The sequence below is a fragment of the Ictidomys tridecemlineatus genome, chromosome 12 (genome assembly GCF_052094955.1).
Source record: "Ictidomys tridecemlineatus isolate mIctTri1 chromosome 12, mIctTri1.hap1, whole genome shotgun sequence".
Lineage (NCBI taxonomy): Eukaryota > Metazoa > Chordata > Mammalia > Rodentia > Sciuridae > Ictidomys > Ictidomys tridecemlineatus.
This window is the reverse complement of record NC_135488.1, coordinates 37,295,787-37,311,548: the sequence shown is the minus strand read 5'-3', so window position 1 is coordinate 37,311,548 and position 15,762 is coordinate 37,295,787. Positions and strand designations below refer to the sequence as shown.

At 45.8% G+C, this 15,762-nt stretch overlaps 1 long non-coding RNA gene across 1 annotated transcript; it reads left to right on the top strand.

The window, feature by feature from the left end:
• The first annotated feature begins 3,609 nt into the window (after positions 1 to 3,609).
• Positions 3,610 to 5,954, top strand: LOC144369577 (uncharacterized). The gene is made up of 2 exons (XR_013429362.1): positions 3,610 to 3,838; positions 4,208 to 5,954. It is a non-coding gene; the product is annotated as an uncharacterized LOC144369577 (long non-coding RNA).
• The last annotated feature ends 9,808 nt before the right edge of the window (positions 5,955 to 15,762 follow it).

Sequence of the window (15,762 nt, the reverse complement as noted above, 5' to 3'; positions counted from 1 at the left end):
GAGAGGATGGAATAGTCCTGGAGGGCAGGGTCAGTTACACTAAAGAAGGTGTAACGGAACTGCACTTCCTTCTTCGGCCCCGTATCTTCCTCAGGGGGTACCCTTTGGCTTACCAAGAGCTCCAGAATGCAGAATGGAGGAATCTTGGTCTGGGCAGACTCTCCTCAGGTAAAGTCTCCTGTAAGGGTCTAGGGTTCGGGTCATCTCCTGTGGACAACACAAGAGGCTTTCCTGTCCTCACACATCTTTCATCCTCCAGAGCAAACCTCACAAGACTGTGCCTCACAAAACTTTTGTGCTGCTTTTGCCCCTGCATGCCATAGTGTCTGTATTTAAAAGAGAGAGAGAGAGAGAGAGAGAGAGAGAGAGAGAGAGAGAGAATATAGATTTTTCTAGCACATGCAGACTGTAGAATAGCATTGTCTAGGGATGCTACATTTTCTTTTCTCATTTGTATACAGTCTTCTGTTAGGATTTTTATTGAAATTGGCCTGTGGAGAGAAGGTGATTGAGCTTGGGTAACTTCACCTAGGCCCACAGGATAATGGTCACACTGTTTGGAACGCAATACACAAGGGCTTTTGCATCCATCGATGGTCTTTCTTCATAAAAGAGCCAACACAATTTTCAAATTTTCTCCAATATGTTTGCAATTGGGGATACCTATTTTCAGTCTGTCTTATTCTAAATGGCCTCATAAAAATTAATTTTAAATGCATTTACTGTGATTTATATTATTTGCTCAACTTAATTTATGGAGAGCCAGGCAGTGTCTTATGTGCCTGGGATTCAGCAGTGAGCAAAACAGACAAAAGTCCTTGTTCTCAGCCAGGGGTGTGGCTCAGTGGTAGAGAATCACCTAGAATGTGAGAGGTTCTGGGTTCCATCCCAGCTCAGAGTCTCAGAAGTCTCAGTCCATACAGAGCCGGCTCCATTCTTCAGGGCCCAAGGTAAGGCTGAACGTCGTGGCAGCAGAGTGTGGCAGAGGGAAGTGACTCAGGACATGGCAATCGGGAAGCAGAGAGAGCTCCTCTCACCAGGGACAAAATATAAACCCCAAAGGCACACCCCTGGGGTCCACCTCCTCCAGCTACACCCTCCTGCCCATAGTCATTGCCCAATTAATCCACATCAGGGGATTAATCCACTGATTGGGTTGAGGTTCTCATAACCCAATCATTTCACCTCTGAAAATTCTTGCCTTGTCTCACACATGAGCTCTGGGGGGACACCTGGTATTTAAACCCTAGCACATAAATTTAAGAGACCTCGTAGGGATCCAGAAGAACATTTAAAGCAAGGCATTGAATTATATGAAAGGCGTGGCTTAAATTGAACATAAACTTATCTCAGGTTTATGGTTTAGATACGAGGTGTCCTCCCGAAGCTCATGTGTGAGACAATGAAAGAAGGTTCCGAGGTGAAATGATTGGGTTATGAGGGTCTTAACCCAGTCCGTGGATTAATCCCCTGTTGGCTTAACTGAGTGGTAACTGAAGGCAGGTGGGGTGTGGCTGGAGGACAGGGTCATTGGGGGCGTGCCTTTGGGGTATATATTGTACCTGGCGAGGGGAGTGTCTCTCTGCTTCCTAATCATCATCGAGCCCCTTCCCTCCACACTCTTCCACCATGATGTTCTGTCAAGCCCAAGGAATGGAGCCTCCTGTCTATGGATTGAAACCTCTGAAACCGTGAGTCCCCAAGTCAATTTTTCCTCCCCCACAATTGTTCTAGTCAGGTCTTTTAGTCCCAGCAGAGAAAAAGCTGACTACAACACTCGGTATTTCTCAGAGTGTCCTTTGCATGTTGCTAGTTTCTTGTGCTGTTTAATAGTTTTACATTGAACTTCGACTTCTGACTATAACGGAGTGACTGGTATCACAATCACCCTCCTTCCATAGACAACTATAAAATGGACAAAAATATGGAAGAATAGTTCTTGGTCCCTGAAGAACATGTGGCACAAGACTGTTTTTCCTGAAAGAAGGAAAACTCGCAGATCCCTGTGTGAGGAAAGTTTTCCAGCTGATCACAACCAAGAACTAGAATCCAAGCAGAAACACTGTGGTCCAGCTGAGCCGAGGAGGCAGAAATAGTTGCTCGTAGTTAGCATCAGAGGATGGAGCTCTGCAGCCAGGGAGCTCCAGGGGTCCACGTGGCGAATCCTCATGAATCTGTCGACAAGGAAGGGTCTGTGAGTGCACAGGGCAAGACCTTTTGGAGCTTACTAGACAGGATTTGCAATAATGTAGGTCAGACGCTAGAACTCAAATGAGACTTCAGGACATGAAGAAAGAGCCCTGTCAAAGAGTAGAGATCTGTTTTCAACTAATTAACATTCCCATCCGCCAGCAGAAGCTAGAAGCCTCTCCCTGGAAAAGCCCTGGAGTCACAGCTCCTCTCAACCCATCCTAATGAAGTCTAAAGCCAAGTCCAAGGCTGGTGTGTGGTAAAGAGTTTTGAGAATCAGTCCTGCCAAGTTCAAAGGGGCTGGAAAACGTGTTGAGCTTTCCACGTGTTGGCACCAATGAACATAAAACTAAGCCTCCATCAATTCACGGCGATCACGCATTAATCAATCATCCTGGCCAAACAAGAAATCAACAGTCTTCAGGGAAAGATAATAGAAACCAGCGTTCTCTAAAATGTACTAGCACAAGGTCCAATGAACAATCAGAAAGTGCTAGACATACAAAGACACAGGATAAGTGATCCGCTGAACTTAATTATAAAAAGCAGTCATTTGAAACCAAATCTAAGATGGACCAGATTTTGGAATTAGGGGAAAAAAAAGTCTTTAAAGCAGCTGTCACACTTACGTTCAAAGGGTTAGAGAAAACTATCATCTTAGTGAGTAAACAGACAAGGAACTCAGCCAAGAAATAAAAACTAGGAAAAGTGTAAATTCTTGAAATGAAAAGTAAAAGTTATTTCAAAGGATTCTGTGGACCATTAAAATGAGAGTCTTGTTTTAAAAGATGTACACAGGCTAGTTTACTATAATTTGGGGGGGGGAGTACTGATGATTGAAATCAGGGGCACTGAGCCACATCCCCAGTCATTTTCTGTGTTTTATTTAGAGACAGGATCTTACTGAGTTGTTTAGCACCTCACCCATGCTGAGGCTGGCTTTGAACTCGCAATCCTCTTGCCTCAGCCTCCTGAGCCGCTGGAATTACAGGCGTGCACCACTGCTATGGCTACTGTGATATTTCTTAAAGCCTTTGATATGCTCGCAGGCATTATAAGTTGGCAAGAAGATTATAAGGTGCCATGAAATCCACATATATTTAACTACAGAGCTGGACTCACCCAGGAGCTGAGCCTTCTGAACACATCTGAGGCTTGCCTTTGGACTTTGCTACTCGTCCCTCTTCTGGCTCCCTGATCTGCCACGCACCCTTCACCTCCAAAGTGCTTGAGCACTATTCCTCTGATTTGCGTCACCTTCACACCTCCATATCTATCTGATTAACTACTCCTCCATCCAGGCTTCTTCCTGAAGCCTCCCCCCCCCGCCCCCCCCCAGCTCCCTCTCCTGACATCGGCCACTCCATCTTCTGAGATTCCCCAACACCCTACAGAAACATCCAATGAATCATCCTCTGCTGCATTTTAATGATCTGTTGACACAGCTCTTTTTCCTGTGACTTCCTCGTGGGCGCTGTCATCTGCTGAAGGGCAGAGGTCCACCTGATTCATCAGCCTACAATCCAAGGCCAGGGACCGGCCATATCATGAGTGTTTGCAGAGTGAACAATGTTTGACCTCAGAAGATGGCGGCCAATGGAAAGCCGTGACCAAGATGACACATGCTGTAATTCTCAGGAGCATGAAGGTGAGTCATGCCGTCCTCTGAGGCATCATGTTTTATGGTAATTAAGAACATAAACCCTGGGACCGCTGCCAGAGCTCATATCAATACTTTATCACTTGCTGTCTGTACACCCTGGGGCCACTTATTTAAGCAAACTTAGCCTCAGACTCCTCCTCTAACAAAGGAGGACACCAGCACTCTCTGCCTCGCAGGTGGGTCAAATGGGGTAATTCATGCCACGTAGGTTATACAACCCCACTCGTCAAAGCACTTGGTGGGCAGTGGCCATTTATGACATGACCTGTTCCCGCGGGTCATCTGCCTGTGACCAACTTCCCTCCTAGGCATAAATCAGTTCTCAATTTTCCTCCCTTTACCTTCCTTCCCCAGCTGACCCTCTGCCTCTGACGACCACGCCTTTACCAACCCCGTCTACCAATTCATCCCCAGAAGGAAGCATTCACCACCGAGAGTCCCAGCAGGCACTCACCCACACATATATCTGCTTATCAAGTGAGCTGTGCACAAGCCAAGCTCATCCCTCAAGGCCAGATTAGATCTGAGTCTGCCCACAAACCTCAGCTCCTAAATCTCCCCCTTCCCTACGGCAATATTCGTCTGTCTGGTGTGTGCACTCAGTGTTTTCTATATGCAAGGGCCCAATCCCCAGAGAGACTACAGTCCTGCTTGGCAAGGACCTCAGTTCCTTCCATTACCTTCTGTGACCACCTCCCAGACTCAAGACCAAGAAACTGGCCATTCCAGGATACTTACCATCAGACTGCCACTATGGATGTCTTTTAGAATCACAGTGACTGTACTGTAGGAGTCACATCCTCTGCAGTCCAACGTGTGGGAGAAGTTCAAGGTTTAAGGTGACTGGACATTAACTCAGTGTGTTGTGTTAGCTATAAAGGTCTGATGGTCCTGGGCTGCTAAGGGTCCAGGACAAGGGCAAGAATTCCATGTCCTCTCAGCGGATGTGACAGATTGAGTTCCTTCCTTCCTTACTGATGGGTGGTAGTGGTAACCCCAGGAATGTATAAAGGAAAAAAGAAATGCGTTTAGTAGCTTAGAAACAGCACCAGAGAGTGGATGCTGGAAGACTGGAAGATATTTGATTGAGAAAACACACGTCTTAATATAATAGCCTTTGATATTGATCATTAGGGTTTTTCCAAGCCTTGAAACTTAACCTGAACATCTTATCAAAGACTTTTTTTATCCAACTAACTTCTGTTAAACGTTGTTGGTCAGGTGGTTTGGACACCTGCTTTCTCCTGGCTTTCCTTCATCCCAGCCTTAACTATAAAAACAACAACAACAACACATTTTTAGTATTCTCTTCAAATCAGAGATTTAAAACAATACGAATTACTTCATGTAAAATGGGAGGCCTGGATATAGGAGGGAACAATGTTCTGTAAACTGTGCTTTCTACATAGGAAGGCTGTGAATATTATATCACAATATTTGGGTCATGTTACTGTAAAAGTATAAGCTTGCAACAGATGTCCGTCCACACGGGGTTGTGCGGAAGAGGGTCCCAGCAGACACAGCAAATGGTGGGATATATGCTCGAAGAATTAGTGATAAAGAAATGATCTGAGATAGTTAAACATGTTCATAGCCAGGTGTGGTGGTGCACAGTGACTCAGGAGGCTCAGGCAGAGAATCAAAAATTTGGGGCCAGCCTCAGCAACTTAGCAAGATCCTGTCTCAAAATTAAAAAGATGAATAAATATTTAAGGGTTGAGGATGTAGCTCAGTGAGGATGTAGCACTTCTGAGTTCCATCCCTAAGAAAGAAAGAAAGAGAGAGGGGGAAAAAAAAGAAAAAGAAGAAAAATTTCAGAGAAATAAAGGAATGAATAGAATTATGGCAGGGAGAGACATTGGGAAAGATAAATTAGCAAATAAAAAATTGTAAATGAAATATATAGGCATTAAAATTTAAAAAGCTCAGTAGACAAGATAGAGGCGATGTCAAGATGTAAAACCTGGCTGGGGATGTGACTCAAGCGGTAGCGCGCTCGCCTGGCATGCGTGCGGCCCGGGTTTGATCCTCAGGACCACATACAAACAAAGATGTTGTGTCCGCCGAAAATTTAAAAATAAATAAATAAATATTAAAATTCTCTCTCTCTCTCTCTCTCCCTCCCCCTCACCCCCCGTTTAAAAAAAAAAAAAAAAAAGATGTAAAACCTGTGGTTTGAAAGGTGGATCTGGGAAAATCACACCAAAGCAGAGAGAGAACAGAATCTTTGAAAAAGGAAATCAATGTAATGTGATAAACAGAATCACAAAATCCAATACAGATCCAGTAGGCATTTGAGAAAGAGAATGGGGAGGAGGCAAAGATGGAGAAGAAAAATGGCAGAGAATTTACCAGAATTGAAGGATGAGTGTTCAGATGGAAAGAGCAAGATGGGTAAAAATGAAATCACTCAGGGTCACGACATAGTGCAACCGAGGTGTGCAGAGGACAAAGGCCAGCATATTTAGTTCTTTTGAAAAAGGGAACTAAAGTGGGTCACCGAGAAGCTGCACCAGCCTCTCTTATCTGGGGCCCTATACCTTGTAGCCAGAGGCGGGAACAAGAACAGAGAAGAAGCCAGTCACTGTCCAAGCAAAGGTGGGAGTTCAGAGAGACATTTGACCCAAAAAGAAACTGGTGGTCTCCTTCACACCACTTTGCAAGGATTCATGGTCACATCTGTTGACGGTGTGGACTGGGGCGTCCACGGATTGATTTGCATGTGTGCAGGAGGGGGTGGTGTCCGGCGTCTTAAATTATCTGCAGTCCATCTCCCTTTTTGTATTTGTGCATATAAGGGTGGTGAAGATATCCCACGCCTGACTGCACAGAAAACCCAAGGAGTGTTGCAAATATCCCCGGGCCCCGGAGGCCAGCACATGCATGCGACTCTCACATGTAGCTGGAGTTGAAATCCACTGCCATAGGACAAAGGTCCTTAAGTTCAGCACTACTGACATTTTGGGACAGCGAATTCTTTGGTGTGGGGGCTGTCCTTTGTCTGACAGCTCCCGTGTCCTCTACCCAACGGACGTCAATAGGCACTCCCCTCGACACAGGTGTGACAATAAAGTACGTCTGCAAAGCAGTTGTCCAGCGTTTCTCAGTTTACTCTGACCTCTGGCCCACAGCTAGACCCTTGTACACCTACAACAAAAGTTCCAGAAAGTATTTCTTATTCTAGGTAGAAGTGATGTACCCTGAGGTTCTGGGGTTTCCCATCGTTCTCTTCGTTCTCATTACCTCTTATAGAACCTTCCATGACTCTTCAAGCCACTCCAGGGTGACTTCTGCCTCAGGATTTCCTCCAAGTGGCTCTTGGTGAAGTTTACCAATGACCCTCCTGGTCTGGTAATCCCCTGATGGTCCTCAGCTTTCCCAAGCTCTCTGTGGCCCTGGACAGAGTTGGCCACATCCTCTAGCAATAGTCTCTTTCCTTAGCTTCCACGACATCACACCCCGTAGTTTCCTCTACTCTGTTTGGGCAATTTGGTCTTCCTTTCTTCATCTTCCTTCACCTGATTTTTATAGCGTTAAAGTCTCCTGCTTTCTCTCTGGACTTGGACTTCCCCATTCCTGGGGTTTTCAGTACCGACCATATGCCAGTGACTCTCAAATTGATGTTCAGCTCAGGCTCTGAGCTTGACATCCACAGATCTATCTGCCTCTTACCTTTCCTCACTGATGTCCATAGACCCCAAAACAAGAAATTCAGGTCCTTTCCCTCCAACCTTTCTCTTTCTCTCTCTCTCTCTCTCTCTCTCTCTCTCTCTCTCTCTCTCTCTCTCTCTCTCTCTCTCTCTCCATCTCAGCAAACAGCACAACCAATCCATCTAATTGCTTAAGCCAGAAACCTAGAGACCCCCTGAGTACCTCGCAGACATCCAATGGATCAGATTCTGCCCATTTGCAAACTGGGCTTGAGTGTGCCTGCTTCTCCCACTCTCAAGGCCTCCATTCTATCCTGAATCAGAGTCACTTCTCACTCCTGGACAGGGCCCCACAAGGCCCTCCTGTTTCCATTCTAACCCAGTCTCCAGTCCAGCCAATTTAAAATGTAAATCGGATCTTGTCTCTTCCCTGTTTAAATTCCTCCAATGACTTCCCTTTGTGTTTGGAATCAGAACCAGAGATCTCAGGCAGGCCTGGGAGGCATGTCCTTCCTGTGTCCCCAGACCTGCATGGCACCACTGACTCGCAAGCTCATCAGCCCTAGCCAGGGGTCCACCTTCTCTGAGATCCATGATTGCTGCCCAAGGTGTCCCAGCCTCGAGTCCTTCACTCTTTGTGTTCCCTTCTACCCAGAGCACTCTATCCTCGATTTTTGCAGGCTAATTCCTGCTACTCCTTGAGATATCAGATTAGCTTCCACTGGCTCCAAGATAGCTTTCTAGATCAACACCTCCCACCCCGATCCAAACCCAGCTCTGGTTATGCTTTCCCAGCACCCTCTCCTTTTCCTGGATTGTGCCACCAGCTTCATGATTGTCTGTGCCCTCACCAGAAAAAGGGACTATGTCTTTTACGCTCACCTCGAGTCTAGGATAGTGCCTGGCACGAGCTCACAGATAAATGAACAGTTCCAGAAACCGTAGTGGTGGGAGGGGGGGACAACTAACAGAGGCTGACATTAAGATGGGTCTTTTGAGAAAATGGATGGTCAAGGGGACATCAGAAGGTAACTGATGGGCAATAAGGTCAAAAGAAGTTTTTGTTTGAAGTGGGTGTCCCATGAAATGGCCCAGGCTGTCCTCAAACTTGCAATCCTCCTGCCTCTGACTCCCAAGTAGCTGGGATGCAGGCATGTGCCACCATGCCTGGCGAAAGGGGGTTAAACTCTCTGGAGAGTGACATCAGTGATGTCGTCCGTGTCCTGAAGAAACTCAGCCAGGATACTCTCAGGCTTGTGTCAGGTGGCTTCCTGAGCCTCTGGCCCTGTGACAGGGTTGCTGGCTCCCCACCCCCTCAACCTTCTTTTCCCCAGAGGTGTTTCCGGTGAACACCCCCGTCTTTCTGTCAACCGAAGCCGCGCCATGCTCAGTGGAAAGACGCCTTCTCTGTAGAGGATTCGTTCTGGTAAGATGTCAACGTGACCTTTGAGAACCGCCTGACCTGGACACCCAAGGCCTTGTTCCAAAAGGAACTAGGAATGACTTCACCATTTTCACTTACAGAATTGCAAGGAGATGACGACAGTTGTTTAAGCATCTTCCTCCAGAAAAATTTTGGAGTCACAGTCTCTGGAAATATACTTGCGGAAACCACTTCTTTTCTGTGTGTGAAATTGAATAAACCTCTTTGTTTTTCTGCGCTTCAGTTTCTTCATCAATAAAATCAATAAAGGAGCCATACTGAACTTTTGATTGTGGTTACAGGTATATGCGTGTTCAAACCTCACAGGGGACTCTTCAAATCTGGGTCTTTGGGGGCAGGACCTAGGCTTAAGGTTTTGTTTCTTTTTTTTTTTTTTTTTGGAGTACTGGGGATTAAATTTATGGGGCTTTTCCACTGAGCTACACCTACACCTTTTCATTTGTTATTTGAGGCAGGATCTTGCTAAGTTGCTGAGGCTGGCCTCAACTTATGATCCTCCTGCCTCAGCCTCTGGAGTTGCTGGGATTACAGGAGTGTACCACTGCACCCAGCAAGGCCTGTGAATTTTAATAAGGTTCTCCAGGCTGTATTGACATACACTGCTGGTTACTAGCTAATATTCTTTTAATTTCTAATATTTTATATTAATACCCATAAACTTATGTCTAATAATAGTGTAAAAATTTCCTTAGTACACTTTTGGAGAGTCCCCTTTGAGGTCTGAACATGCATATATCATTAACTACCACCAGAAATCCACCGTGGCCACCTCATTTGTTTTGTTGAAGACACTCAAGGTCAGAAAAACTGTTGTTGCATCTAAATTAGGATTTTTCACTAAGCACATTAGCCCAAGCCTGTAATCCCAGCAATGTGGGAAGCTGAGGCAGGAGGATGAGAAGTTGAAGGCCAGCCTCAGTAATTTAACAAGATCCTGTCTCAAAATAAAACATAAAAAAGGGGGCTGAGGTTATAGCTCAGCAGTAGAGCACTTGCCCACGCTGGGTTCCATCCACAGCACCACATAAAAATAAGTAAAATAAATAAAAGCAAAGATTTTAAAAAGAACATAAAAAAAGGCTGAAGATATAGTTCAGGGGTAGAGGCCCCCGGGTTCAATCCCCAGTGCCAAAATAATTAATTTATTAACTTAAAAATTGGGACTTTTCTAAAGAAACTTCAGATGAATAATTGATTTATAGTCAAAGAGATCTGAGTGCTAAGACATTATTAATCTATAATGGGGGGCTGGGGATGTGGCTCAAGCGGTAGCGCGCCAGCCTGGCATGCGTGCGGCCCGGGTTCGATCCTCAGCACCACATACCAACAAAGATGTTGTGTCTGCCGAGAACTAAAAAATAAATATTAAAATTCTCACTCTCTCTCTCTCTCTCTCTCTCTCTCTCTCTCTCTCTCTCACTCTTTAAAAAAAAATTAATCTATAATGGCTCTAACATATACTCATTGCTTAAGCAAAGCTCAGTACTTGGTTTAGGAAGAAGCTACTGAGTCTGACAAGATCTCTTAGCATTTGTGATGAGAAAGTGCAGTGTAGGAGTCACCAAGCAAGGCCACCTCGTTTCATTACCAGAGGAAAGATCTTACATCAAGGATGAGAATAAAGAACTGAACCTTACGCTGGGCATGGTGGCACCCGCCTGTAATCCCAGTGGCTTGGGAGGCTGAGGCAGGAGGATCACAAGTTCAAAGCCAGCCTCAGGAGCGAGGCCCTAAGCAACTCAGTGAGACTCTGTCTCTAAATAAAATACAAACTAGGGCTGGGGGTGTGGCTCAGTGTCAAGTGCCCCTGAGTTCAATCCCGGGTACCCCACCCCCACACACACACATGAAGCTTATTATAATATTGAGAACAGAAATTGCAGCTAAAAAGCAGAACATTGCTGTGGGTACTCACCTTCCCTACAGAACCCAATGAGTGAGTCAGGAAAAGCCAATCACAGAGCCACAGAGATGAGTCGGCTCAGAGTGCTGAGTCCCAGTCTCCTCATCTGTACAGAGGCAGGAGAGGGAGGCTCAGCGTCTGTGGATGAATTAAATCATCCAAAGGGAATATGCACACAAGCTCTCACCCGTCACCTCTGGGCAAAGGTGAGGCAGGACCACAACTCCAAAGCTATCAAGTGCATCGTCCTTTTAAAGCTAAGCCTTGAAATAGGAATTGAACTGAGCTGCAGAAAAAAATGCAGTATTTCCCGCCTTTGCGTATCCAGTTCTCTGGTCTGGGACACTCCCCTCTCCAGACTTGCTATCCATCATGACCTTCTTATTTTTATCGATGGAAGCCATCTCACCTCTGCTCTCTGGCTCCAGTGGAGATCTTCGACAGATCCCAAGTCCTTCCTGCTGGGTGGAGTTCACATCTCCTTTCTCCTTTCCAAGAGACTTCCCGCTTAGCTCCAAGGCAGCGGGAGAAGTCAGTCCCTCGCTTTGTGTTGGACTCATTCCTTCCCTGAACACTAAGTATCAGAGACCACCTTGGGCCATGGAAACATGCAGGGTCAAGTTTCTTTCCTCCTGGAGACGGCATTTGGAAGGTGGGAGACAGTAAAAACCAATAAATAGACAATGTGTCAAGAAATGACAAGTGTTCCGAAGTTAAATATAGTCCAGTAAAGGACGGAAGAGAGACAGGAGACAGGTGCATTTCAAAGGTGGCCAGAAAGGCCTCTGTGTCCAGCTGACCACTGGGCAGAGAGCTCTGGGAACTTACAAAACCACTCTGTGCTCATGATTACCTCGGATGATGGCACGGTGGGGGACTGTTAGTTACCCTGTTAGCTCACCCCATGTAAGATGGAATCCGACGACCTCCAAACAGCAGGTAAATGGCACTGAGGTACCCATGGCCACTCATGGAAGATAAACTGAGGCAAAATACAACTGGTACCAGTTTAAATGGGCTTCTCTTGAAAACTATGTTTCTACAGGCACACACCTGTAATCCTAGTGGCTTGGGAGGCTGAGGCAGGAGGATCGAGAGTTCAAAGCCAGCCTCAGCAACTTAGCAAGACCCTGAGCAAGTTAGTGAGAACCTGTCTCAAAATTAAAAAAAAAAAAAAAGGAAAACAATGATTCTGTAAACATATATAAAATTACTTAGTACAAGAATAGACTAAATCTAAATATCCATACTGTCCAATTGGTGTTTCCCAAAACAGTTGGCCCCTGTTTTCATACAATCCATATCCTAGGATTCAATCAACCATGGATTGAAAATGTTCAGGAAAAAAAAATTGCACCTGTATTGAACATGTTCAGACTGTTTTCCTAGTCATTATTCAAAAAAAAAAAAAAAACCACAGTATAACAACTAGTGAAGTAACGTTTACATTGTAAGATGTACTATAAGGAGTCTAGAGATAATTTAAAGTACACAGGAGCAAACTTAGGAGGATCACAATATTGATGCCAGCCTGGGCAACTTAGTGAGACCTTGTCTCAAAATTAAGAATTAAAAAATGGCTACGGATATAGCTCAGTGGTAGAGCACCCTGGGTTCAGTCCCCAGTCCCAGAAAATTAATTCATTAAGCAATTCAAGTACATGGGAGGATGTGCATAGGTTCTGTGCAAACACAGGGCCATGTTATGTAAGGAATTGGAGCGTCCTTGGACTTGGTATCTGCAGGGGTATGGCTCTAGAACCAATGCCCAGTGGACTCTAGTGTTTCTCCTTACTCGCTATTGATTTGGAAATGTTTATTTATACTGTATTGATCTGAATAGTGGATTCAGAAGTTTGTGGTCCCGGCCACATTCTGAGGTTCCACTTTAAGACAGATGACACGGCCTCTGGAAGGCCTCCTATCAAGTGCACTTGAGACACAGAGGAGCCCGTGGACAAAGAACCAGGCAGGCCTCGGTGTAAATGGAGACGGAGCTGGAGAAGTTCAGTGACTTCCTCAGACCACACGGCCGGGAAGACAGGAAGCCTGGATGACTGTGCGGGCAGCACTCAGCAAGTTATGCCCACAGAAAGGGGCGGGAGGAGGCAGAGCGGAAAAAGCCACATACTGTCAGATTCCATTTACGTAACATTCTCAAAATAACAGAATCAAGCTGGGCGTGGTGGGGCAAATCTGTAATCCCAGCGGCTCTGGAGGCTGAGGCAGAAGGATTGCGAGTTCAAAGCCAGCCTCAGCAATAGTGAGGTGCTAAGCAACTCGGTGAGACCCTGTCTCTAAATAAAATACCGAATAGGGCTGGGGATGTGGCTCAGTGGTCGAGTGCCCCTGAGTTCCATCCCAGGTGCCAAAAAGAAGAAAAGGAAGGAAGAAGGCAGACAGGGAAGGAGGGAGGACAGAACACAGTGATGAGAGGAATCCAGGTTGTAGACTGCAGGAAGGTGGCCAGGGAGGGTCTTGTGGTGGTGGAGCGGGTCTGGGGCACTGGCTGTGGTAGTGGCCGCAGAGTCTCCATGGGATGAAACTGCACAGAACTACACACACACACTGACACATGAACTGGTGAAATCTGAAAAAGTTCTGTGCATCCACCTCAGGTTGATTTTCTGGTTTTTATAGTATATTAGAAACGCACCAGTTGTGACCATTGGAGGGACTGAGAGAAGGGGATGCAGGATTTCTGTTTTAGTTTCTTACACTTAAATGTGTAATTATTTCAAAATAAAATAGTTAAAAAAACAACCATAAAATCAGGGTGGCACACACCTGTATTCCCAGCTACTTGGGAGGCTAAGGTAGGAGAATCTTGAGTTTGAGGCCAGAGGTAAATTAGTGAGATCCTGTCTCAAAATACAAAAGCAAACAAAAAAAGAAGCTAAGCACAGTGGCTTATGCTTGTCATCCCAGCAACCCAGGAGACTGAAGCAGGAGGATCACAAGTTAGAGGCCAGCCTCTGCAGTTAAGTAAGACCCTGTCTCAAAATAATAAGAAGAAAAAAAGGAAAGCATTGACTTCCATCTCCCATTACTGCAAAACAAACAAACAAAACAACAAAGACAAAGAACCCACAACACTAAGGTAGAGCCTGGAACCCAAGCTTCAACTACCATCTAGGGCTAGTGGCTAGGACACTTGAATATATGAAGGGATTCTTTAATTAAACAACATAATATTTTAAATGTTCTATTATTCTGCACCATTTGGCTTACCTCCTTAGTGAGCAAGAATAAACTGAATTTAAAATCATTTTAGAATTATCATTTTATTTTAATGCTTACTTGTTCATGATGTAATCCACGCGAAGCGTCCCAGTTCATAGTAAAGGGGGAAATGTCTTTGAAAAAATCTGTATTGCTCTCATCAGTCCCCATTATCCTACAAATTTTTATAGTTAGAAAAGAAATCAGAAAGAAGTGGAGGGGGGGTTAAGATGATCCTCAGGGTCCAGCGACAGAAAACAGCACTTCTCTAGCATGTATGCCACCCTGGGTTCAATCCTCGCCCCCTGGGATTCAGGGTGGGCTGTGGGAAGGCAGGAAGGGAGGTTTTCACTCAGGTTCACAGAGCTTTGTTCCAGAATCCATGGGGAAAGTAACTTCCCTTTTGCTCGCCTTCAGTTGTTTTGACTTATCTGAAATTTCACATCATGGGCTCTGGAGGATTCTGTTTCGTATTTTTTCATATTTATTTTCCTTTAACAGTCGGTGCTGCCTGCGTAAGTCTAAACAGAGTGTGGGCCAGGCCTGCGCTCAGAGCAGGACCCCCATTTAGCTTTTAAGCTCACAGGTGGCTGCTGGCAGGCAGGCCGCAGGGCCTTGGCTGAGGGCCAGAGGTACGTCTGGACGAGAGGGCCTGTCCTAGGGATCCTCCTGTCCCCATAGCCTTCTTTTCCCAGAGGGAGAGGAGAGAGACAGAGACAGAGAACAGACAGAAGCAGAGATTTTAAAATCTATTCCTGAAGTAAGATCACAATGCTTTGGCCATGTTCTTCTCCATTGAAGGGTTATGCGGTTCATCCTCCAGAGGGGGTGAATTTGTTTATAGAAAATGTGTACAGATATTTAGGGGCCATCTTAAGAGTCTTCCTGCCACACAGCACTCAGCAGAGAAGAAAACCTCTTCTATCACCCCATTGTGCGTGTGAATTTTTTCATAGCATTTGTGGAAATGCTGAGTTTGAACATCCCCCCCCAAAAAAAGTTCCTGCAGACACCTGATCTCCAAATTCATATGTTGAGGTATCTGGAGGAGGGGCTTTGGGGAGGTAATTAGGATGCAATGAGGTCATGAGGGTGGCACCCCACGATGGGATTAGAGGCTTTACGAGAAGGGGAAGAGACACCTGGGTCTGCACGTTCCCACCCTCTCACCACGTGATGCCCTCTGCCTTGTTATCATGCAGCCAGAAAGCCCTCACCAGGCGCTGGCACTGTGCCATCGGACTTCCCAGCCTCCAGAACCACGAGCTCAATAAATTCCTGTTCATTCATTTATAATGAATAATTTATAATGGACGATCTATATCCCATCCCAGGTATTCTGTTACAGCAACAGAAAACAACTATGACCCTGAGCAACCCGTCCTGAGAGGGCAGAGCTCAGAGCAGCTCTGGGGACCTCAGCAGAGGGGGTAGTGGGCAGTCCTGTATAAACTCTGCCACTTACGTAACTCAGACCTCTCTTCAGAATCTAATCTCTGACTGAGAATTTCAAATGGATGAGGCCAGCCTGGGGTGGAAGTTCATGTCCACTGTGGCAGAGAAGGCTTTATTCACACAGAATAAATCTGTGTGCCTCTGGACAGGGGAGCATGCTCTCAGAGGGAGGACAGGTGATGTGCCAGACACAGCTGGTGAGGCTCCAACGAGCATCTCCATCAGGAACAGGGTG